Below are 10,036 nucleotides of genomic sequence, written 5' to 3'. Positions count from 1 at the left end.
ATAATTAGCACAGCACAGTGGCTGGCATAAAAGAAAGTCATAATATATATTACTCATGTGGATTATTAGCAATCACAGGGATCGTTTAACCTCGTTGGTGGGAAATAGGATATTTTTTGCCAGTAAAGTTTCCATGTTTCTGTCCAACAATTCTCTCTGAAATAGAAGTGCAATACAGGGCTTGATGTTCTCAGAATAATGCTCTCTTAAATCTTCCTGGCACTAACAGCATAAGTACTTACTATCAAAGCCCAAGTCCCTGCCCATAGTAGTCCAGCAAGAAAATTGCCTATTGTATATATCTTTTGTGTATGTTGCTTGCCATGACAGACTGGAACAAGGAAGAAAGGGAGGTTCAACTACATCAAAATTACAGCAGATATTGATAAAGTAGAATACACACGTGTAGTTGGGGTGATGAAGAAAAAAAATGCCTCAGCAGTTTCAGAAGGAAATCCACCTCAGTCAGACAAGCAGAAGGAGAACAGGAGCCCCCAGAGGTTATGAGGCTGGAGAAGAGATGGATAGTTTAAAGAGAAAAGTGAAGCGACATAAGAAATCAAAGAATATTTTACCCGCTGAAAGAAAATCAATGAAAATGATGAACTGCTATTCAAAGGAAATAAACTGATTATTCCAGTTTCCACAAGAAGGGAGGTGCTACAGGTAATCCATCAGGATGAGCAGGATGTTGGAAGGTGAGGGAGGAAGCCGAGATGTGATAGTCTATCTTTCATATTCCAGCCCCAAGACAGAAATATTAGTTAGATGCCAGAAACACAATTTAAAATTAATTTCTTTACTACAATAAAGCCCACTGGCATGTATATATTTTCAAATCTTTTCTGTTTTCACTTTTATACTTCATAAATGAGATTCTCCAAAAATTTTAAAGACACAATAAATGTACACCTGCAAAGTTTAGATAATCAAATGAATTCTCATATACCCTAATTAGAACTTTATCAATATCTTTCAAGCTCTATGGATTTTTCTCCTCAATGATGTTTCCCCCCTTTATCCCAGCAGAAGATAACTACTCTCTTGATTTCCAGTTGTAATTATGCATTTGATTTTCTTTATGACTGTCAATTTTAACCATATACACAACATATCAATGGGTTCTCTTTCGAATATTATTATAAATGGAATCGAACTGTCCATTTTCTTATTGCTATTTTCATTCAACTTCATGGTCTTGAGATCTGTATTTATTGTATATAGTCTTTTGTAATGATATATCATAATTTATCCATTCAGTTGATTGTTGAAAGGTGGTTGGGTTGCTTGCATTGTTTTTATTACCAACAAGGACACCTCCTATCACAGGGATCTAAAGTATATATATGTCCAAATTTATTACATAATAAAATAGTTTTTTCAGACATTTTTACTGATTTTGGATTCTATACCATTGTACAATAGTTCCCCTTCTCTACATCCTTGACAAAAATTGGTATCATTCTATTTTCTAATTTTTGTCAATGAACTATTCCCTGCTGTGGTTTTCATTTATACTTGCCTGATTAACAAGTTTGAACATTTCTTCCTAAGCTTACTCAATATTTATATTTGCTATTCTATAGACTTGTTGTTCATAACTTTTCTAATATTTTGGTGTGATGTTTCCCCTTTACTAACAGTTTTAAACAAGTCTTCATATACTCTGGATACTAAAACTTGATCAGCTGTAAGTTGCCATAACTTTCTTGAGATTGTAACTTACTTTTTAATTTTTTTCTGATTTTTTTGTATGCGCAGACATCATCAATCTTATCAATGTTTCCTATACAGTTCATATCTAGTCATTTTGTTTTAAAAGAAATTAAAAAAAAAACACTGATGCCATGAGACAAAAATAATATATTCTCCAACATTAACTTTTCGGGGAGGGCGGGGAGGTGGGGGGAGCACAAGAGAGAGTATGTAGAGGTGGGGACCAACAGAGGGAGAAGGAGAGAGAGAATTGTAAGTAGGATCCACACCAGAGTGGAGCCCCATGCAGGGCTCAATCATGGGACCCTGAGATCATGATCTGAGCCAAAAGCAAGAGTCAAATGTTTCAATGACAGCTATCCAAGCACCCTACTCCAATATCAAATTCTAAAAGTTTTAGATTCAGGATCCCTGGGTGCCTCAGCAGTTCAGTGTCTGCCTTCAGCCTAGGGCGTGATCCTGGAGTCCCGGGATCGAGACTTCGTGTCTCTGTTTCTCTCCCCTGTGTCTCTCATGAATAAATAAATAAATAAAATCTCTTTAAAAACTTAAAAAATAAAGTTTTAGATTCTTTCTTTTCCCATCACATTAAGTTTTAGGTGGTTATGTTCGCACAACATGGTAAATGTAATTAATAACACTGATAGTACCTTTAAAGATGGTTAAATTTTATATTATGTAAATATTACTACAATAATACATAATAAATTATATAAAAGAAATTTATCCAGTGCTTGAGGAGACCTAAAATTCTTCATTCTTTTTCAAAAACTCTAAATCAAATTTTCCAAACAAGTAACAAAGAAAATCAACACCAATTTCTGAGGTGGGTGAGATTTGATTTACTTGCCTTTTCTAGAGGTAGACTTTAATTTCAGTCAATGTCATTAATATCGGAAATTCATGGGAAAAATATTCTTTTAAATGAATATGACTTTTTACTAAACTTTACATAAAACTACTACAGATTGAGGAAAATCCCCCAACATCAAATTGGTTGACAAGTATCACAGCTATAAGTCCAGAGCAGATTTGTTTCCTTCTATGCAAGAAATACACGTTTTTGACAAATTCATTGTCTCTGCTAGGGGTAGGAGAAGAGTACAGTGTTGATGAGTATCTTGCTTGGGCAAGATAAATCTGACTCCTTTACCAAACCTGTCTCTTATTTAATCCTCATAATACCATTTTAGAGATGAGGAACCTAAGGCTCCGAGGTTAAGTAATTCACTCAATATCAATTTGCCAGTCAGTAATAGAGCATAAATTTGAACTCAAGCTTGTCTTACTCAAAATAAATAAATAAATAAATAAATAAATAAATAAATAAATAAATAAATAATAAATAAATGATAAAAAACACAAAAACAAAACAAAACAAAAAAAACTGCTGTTTCCATTTTCCACCCTGATATCTCAGAAAGACCTATATAAGTGAGAAGGGTAATTGGCATTTGTTAAATATGCCAGGTGCTTCACTAATCTTACTGCATGCTTCCAACCAATATACAAAGAAGCTGGTATTAGTCATATTAAATAGATTTAAAAAATCAAGATTCTGTGAGCTAACTGTCCAAGTGCACGTCAATGCCATAATTTAAATTATTCTTTGTCTGGCTTTAAATCCTGTGAATATGTTCCCTATATTCCTACAAAACAATTTGGTATGATAATGTATTGAGATATTCATTTTTCTTTTTTTTTCTTCTTATATGGCATATGTCTCACCACACAGTCTTTTTATAGTCAAATTATTTTCTTCTTCTTGCCTTAGGATTGCATTTCTTAAGTGAGAACACTGAACCAGCTGCATTAGCTTCATTTGAGACCTTGCTAGCAATACAAATTCCCAATCCCTACCTAAATCAAGAACTCTGCTGGTAAAGTCCAGCAATCTGTGTTTTATCAAATGCTCAAGTGATTCTGCTACACTCAAAAGCTTATAGGGGAAGGTTCATTGCATGCTGGATCAAAGAGAAATTACTTCTAAAGAAACTGCCTTCCTGATTTCTGATTGCCAGAAATCTGGGCTCTTTGCTAAAATAGAAATATGCTCAACACTAGGAAATGCATGACGGTCTAAAATTCTGCTAGCTACGGAAACCCAAGACTCTTTGCTCCACAGAGAAGAGGAGAATCCCTTTTTGGTGCATGTTCACTGTAATAATTAAACTTTCCTTCCCAGGCTACAAAAGTATCAGAGAAGTGGAAGAGCCACTAGACTTTACACCCACATAGGCCTGGCCGGTAATAGCCATCATCCTAGTGATCCCTCCAAATGTAAAAGATCATAATATAGGGAGCCAGGGAGATTCCTAGGGAGTGAAATGCAATGACACTAAAAGGGGTGGTAGGATTCAACTGGAATTAGCTAAATAAACTAACACAGTGTGAAAAAAGTTTACATTTACTGTAAAATAAATTCTAAAAAGTGCCCTGAGAGATGCAAAAGCTCAATACATAAGAACACATGAACAGCATGTTTGTGCCTCCCCAAAATTCTTATGTTGAAACTTTAACCTACAATGGATGTTACTATATGTTATGTGCTATGCTATGAGAGTATCAATGCCCTCATAAGAGGAGGAAGAGAGTAGAGCTCATCATCTCTCTTTGAGGATCTAAGAACATACCCTACTGCAAACCAGGAGCAGTACTCCCAGCAGACACATCTGCTAAAGCGCTGATCTTGAACTTCCCAGCCTTTAAAACTCTGACGAATAAATTGTTTTTTAAAGCCACCCAGTCCACAGAATTATGTTATAGCAGACCAAACTGAATAGGATGATTTTAAATATTCTCTGTAACTTTCCTTTTACACTCAAATACACTTTTGCAGTAATAAGAAGGAACATAATGCTTCCTCCTTTCTTAAAAAAATTAGCTAGCACTCCTAGTTGAGTTATGAATATAGAAAATACCATCTACAGAAAGCAAAGATTTACTATTTTAGCTACATAGATAGTAATTTTATTTTAGGAGGAATAATTTTTTTTTTTAAATCTTTCAAATTTGAAAAGCTCATAGATCAGCTTCTGCATTCTAAAAGAAAGTCCAACAATTCAGGATTATGCAAAGAAAATGCTTTAGATTTGAAAATACCTTGCATGTGCAGAATTAAAGAACCTTAGTCGTCCATAGCATTTCTTTCTGTAAGATAGATTTTAGGCACATATTTTTATAGAATAGGTATCTGGGGAGAAAAGTACTTCTAAGCTTTGAGTACCAATGCTAAAACTTTGGTAAGTATCAGACTTGTCCATTCAATTTAATCCCTCAGTTAATATTGATAATAATAGCAAAAATGGCAATATAACAATTTTTAGCATGTTCTATGTGTCAGGCATTGCTTTCATTGATTTACATATTTTTTAAAAGATTTATTTATTTATTTTAGAGAGAGTGTGTGTGAGTGGGAAGGAGAGGCAGAGGGAAAGATCTCAAGCAGATTCCCTGCTGAGAGCAGAGCGCCCAGTCTCATGATCCAGAGATCACGACCTGAGCCAAAACCAAGAGTCCAATGCTCAATCAACTAAGCCACCCAGAAGCCCCATTCAGTGCTTTACATTTATTAGCATGCTTAATCCTTACAGCTAAATTATAGACTAATAAATAAAGCACGTTCTTTCTTACTCAAATCAAATGTTTCTGAAATTTAAAAATGCACTTAAATAATATTTAAGAATTGCTATCTCTATATTCCTAAGTCACTTATTTACTTATTTTTTCAACCTATAACACATATATATTAAAAGCTAGGAATGAATTCAAAGGTAGTCATGAAATAAATTTAGGTATATATTTAGAACTTTAGAAATAAGCATTAAACTACTTTAAGTTTACCTTAAATGTAAGTAAAAAAATTCATATTTTCAGCAAAGACTGGAGTCAGGACAAAGCTGGCAAAAATGCAAGATTTAGTGCCCCAAAGTCTCCAATTATCAAACATGGCCTTGTCTGTAGCAAAGACCCTAAACACTGATCCTATGTACTTAGCTACTATGGTTTACAGACATAATCACTATGTTTTCTAAAACCAAAGGTTGAGGAAACTCCTAAGAAAAATAATTTCCTTTTCTGACTTGTCAGTTTCCTTATATTCAATGTATAATAGATATATAATAATAGGTATACAATAACATATATAATCAAATTGTTCAGTTAAAAAAATAAACTTTAAGTAAAATCTCTTAAATTGTTCTGGAAAGTGGAGGTGCACTGTCAATGTGATTATAACTCATGTGAATGAAACACAGTAATTTGGAATAAACCTTTGATTTTTACTAAATTTGCTGCAATCATTAAAATCAACACTACAAAAGGAAATCTTGGGGTGGGGCGGCAGGAGGCAGACGGGGTGGCGTTATTTAATGATTATAGATTTTAAGTTTTGCAAGATGAAAAGAGTTGCACAGCAATGTGAATGTAGTTAACACTACTCAATTGTGTGCTTAAAATGGTTAAGATGGTAAGTTTTATGTTATATATACATCATTTGACCACCATTTTTTTAAAGGAGAAAAAAAAAAGGAAAGAAGTTACCTTTTCCCTATACTGCTAGTAGGAACTAAAATCTCTTTCCAACTCACTATAAAGGAAAAGTGAAAGAGGAGGATAGAAGTGGGGAAACTAAAACTTTTGTTGACTAACTGTTCACAGCTATCTATTTTAAATATTACTAGCTTCTCATTTTTAAATACAAATTTAAAGTCAATATAACATTTATTCAATCTAATGCTAACCAGGAAGTGTGAGAATTGTTATGCAAACACAATTTTGGAAGGATTCAACCTTTCTCTTACACTTTTCAAAATATCACACCAAATGCAACTCTATCAAACCAACAAAGGCTTATATTGAGTAGGTGCTCAAAAAGAAAATAATGAGTATCACCTAGTTGAGGATTCAATGAACTTCAAATACCATTGATGTCACTGACATTAATTATAAATCTCATGAAGTTAAAATCTATCAAGAGTTTAGACATATGAGCTGCCTCTCTTTATTCTCCAGGTAAGTAATTTAATGCAGCTAATCTTAATAAAAATATATCCCACACCAAGAGGTAAGAAACATATCATCACACATTTGAACCTTCACTTTAGTGTTTGACAATAACTGAGATAATAAGTTTAAAACCAAAGATTAGTCTTCTCCAAGAAGACTGGTTTTATCTCAATTAAGCTGGACAGAGCAGGGACCAGGCTTGGGTCCCCACTCCCCTGACCTAGAAACCCAGAGTTCCCTGACCATGGAAACCCTTGACCTCTTGAGTAGCAGGTTTTGCAAGAATGTGGAAGCAGGATGCTTACTAAAGGAAGGATTCTATTAGGAAGATTGACAAAGACCTAACCAAGCAAGTCTGCACCAAGGAGGATCCCAGTGCTAATCTTTCACCTACACTTTCCCTCATTATAATACTAAAAATCAAGCTCAAGGGGTGGAGATTTAACATGCTAATTGACCTGCAATGCCCGAAGCACATTCTGTCCACTGTGCCTGTGCACCCAATTTTCTGAGTCTTCCCCCACCTCTATATGCTTAGACAGGACTCCTTTCCCACCTTTGCCTCTTTAAAACTTTCCCTGGCCTTTGTTTGGTAAGCAAGACTGAAGGACCCTTTCTTTTGTACTGTCTCCCTTCTGCTGGATAAATAAAAGCCTTGCCTGATACTCCCATTTGACCTCTAAACATTTTCTGTTGTTTAGAGAGCCCAAGGACCCATGGGTAATATAAGTGCATTTAATATTGTGAGTAAATGCAGAGTGATATGGTATAAAATAGGGAGAAAATGGGATCCCTGGGTGGCGCAGCGGTTTGGCGCCTGCCTTTGGCCCAGGGCGTGATCCTGGAGACCCGGGATCAAATCCCACGTCGGGCTCCCGGTGCATGGAGCCTGCTTCTCCCTCTGCCTGCGTCTCTGCCTCTCTCTGTCTCTCTGTGACTATCATAAATAAATAAAAAAAAAAAATTAAAAAAAAATAGGGAGAAAATATCAGGGAGGAATTACATATATATATACACACATTGTTATATATGTCTATTATATATACATATCTTATTGCCATGTCCCCTGTATAGCTGAGTCAAAACCTGGCCATAGAGAAGTATTGGAGTGACCTCGTGACCTCTATCTTTTATTGTTTTCCAAGGTCTCCACCTTGGAACAATAAGGTAACAATAAGATAACTGTGGATTGAGGTAAATTGCAATGAAGAAGCTAGTCTTTATACTGTCTCAGAATGGAGCTAAGGAAGTTGACATGTGACTGATGAAGTAAAGACTTAATTTGCTCATAGAACCCAGTAAACTCTGATGCTCTCATAAATTTTCCTGAAACAGTGACTTCTACTTGCACTGTGCCTGAATGACCATTGGCTGAGCTTTAAGAGCAGTGGTATTCAGCTGAGTGACAACATTGTTTCTACAATATGTAACTCTAGTCACTGGTTACAGTAATGTTTGCAAATACCTCAGTATTAAAAAACGATATAAGGTCTGTGTTACTTGAATAATGCAAGTCTGCAAACACCACACTTGACTGGCAAGAGTGGATTCAGAGCTGGTAAGCTGAGGTGTATATGGGCATGATGGACCCATTACAGAATTTACTGCATGTGAACCTCAAGGACAAACGTCTTCAAACTTTTTTTTTAAGATTTCATTTATGTATTCATGAGAGACACAGAGAGAAAGGCAGAGACATAGGGAGAAGCAGGCTCCCCACAGGGAGCCAGCCTGATGCAGGACTCAATCCCAGGAACCCGGGATATGTCCTGCATCAGAGGCAGACACTCAATCACTGAGCCACCCAGGCATCCTATCCTCAAACGTTTATAGCCAAGACTTTCTCAGGAAGAATGACCTAAACTTTCTCACATTCTCATGGAAAAAGCATTTCTTGAAAACAGTGAAGTATCACTTCCAAAGACCTTTTTTGGATCATGATATATTCATGATCCAAAATATATATGATATTTCTCCATAAATATATATATTTATATATATATAGAAACTTATTAAAACTGTAGATCAAATATATTATTGATACAAATAGTTACATATTTTTTGATACCATTGAAGCTAACCTAACAGTAGTTAAAATTCAAAATCAAGACTAGCAGAAATAAGATCACAAGTTTAAATAAAATTCAATATAAATTCATAAGGTAGCCTTAAAATTTAACGTAGGCCTCAAACTCACAGTGGAAATATGCTCTGGGAAAGGGAAAACCATATATTTAGCAATGATTTTATGTGTGTATGTTTATTTAGAAAATTTAGGAAAAATATAAATTTCTATATGTGGATTTATATTGGAGTGTAGAGTATCTGATTATTCATACATTAACAAAAATAAATGCAGTTATTTTTACTAGTTAAGATTATTGCAAGAAACATGACACATTCAAAATAGACAATGGAAGGGCGTATACTGAAGGGACTCTTTTGGAAAATACGAGGGAGGGGGAAGCTAAGTAAAGTACTATGAATTGCCTTGTGGCTAGCAATAGCAGAAAGCCATGCCACTCCCGGGCCTGAAGGGGCCAAGAAGGAAGAGATACTAGGGCCCCTCAGTACCTATGAGTACAGGAGAGTGAATACTCCAAAAAAGTTGTAGATATTGGTAAAGAAAAACAGCAGACACTGAATCAATAAGAAACTGCAGCCTGGATGAGGAGGGAGTCAGGGGAAAACACACCGTGACTTCTTCATCCTCCCTCTCTCCTACCTCTGACAAGTTTCCCAATGGCCAGCTGAAAGACAGAAGGTAATGGAATCTTGCTGAAGCAAGGTCCATGGGGCTCAGCTCCTCAGGCACCAAGCAGAGTGAAGAAAGGCAGATTATGAACCTGCAGGGGCAAAGGGACGAATGCTCAACATAAATTTATACTGGGTTTTTTAGATTTCCAACAACCATTCACAAAAATCTATTTAACTCAGCCTTGAAAGAGAAAGAGAGATAAAGAAATTTGAAGTTCAAGATTTTTAGTTTCTCAACACTGCCCATTTAATGTGTAATAGAGCCAGTAATTAAACTGTCTTCTCATTCCATCCCCAATATTTTTCATGCTATTTTGGAAATCTGGATGTAGGAAAATCTAAATGACTTCAAGAGATGCTTTGGAACTCTTTCTCTTCTTCCATGCTGAGGTTTGAAAATATTCATGTAGAAATGAAGTATATCATGGAGATATGGGCTTCAAGCAAACCTTCACTAGTCATGTGTCCATTTTTCCCATGGCCTAGAAGAATCATATAGATGTCGGGAGCTCTGCATCAATCTTTTAAGAGATCAATTAGTAAGTACATGTCGGAG

Source organism: Canis lupus, chromosome 11 (assembly GCF_003254725.2).
Source record: "Canis lupus dingo isolate Sandy chromosome 11, ASM325472v2, whole genome shotgun sequence".
Taxonomy (NCBI): domain Eukaryota; kingdom Metazoa; phylum Chordata; class Mammalia; order Carnivora; family Canidae; genus Canis; species Canis lupus.
The sequence above is the reverse complement of the archived record's forward strand: the minus strand, read 5'-3'. Positions refer to the sequence as shown.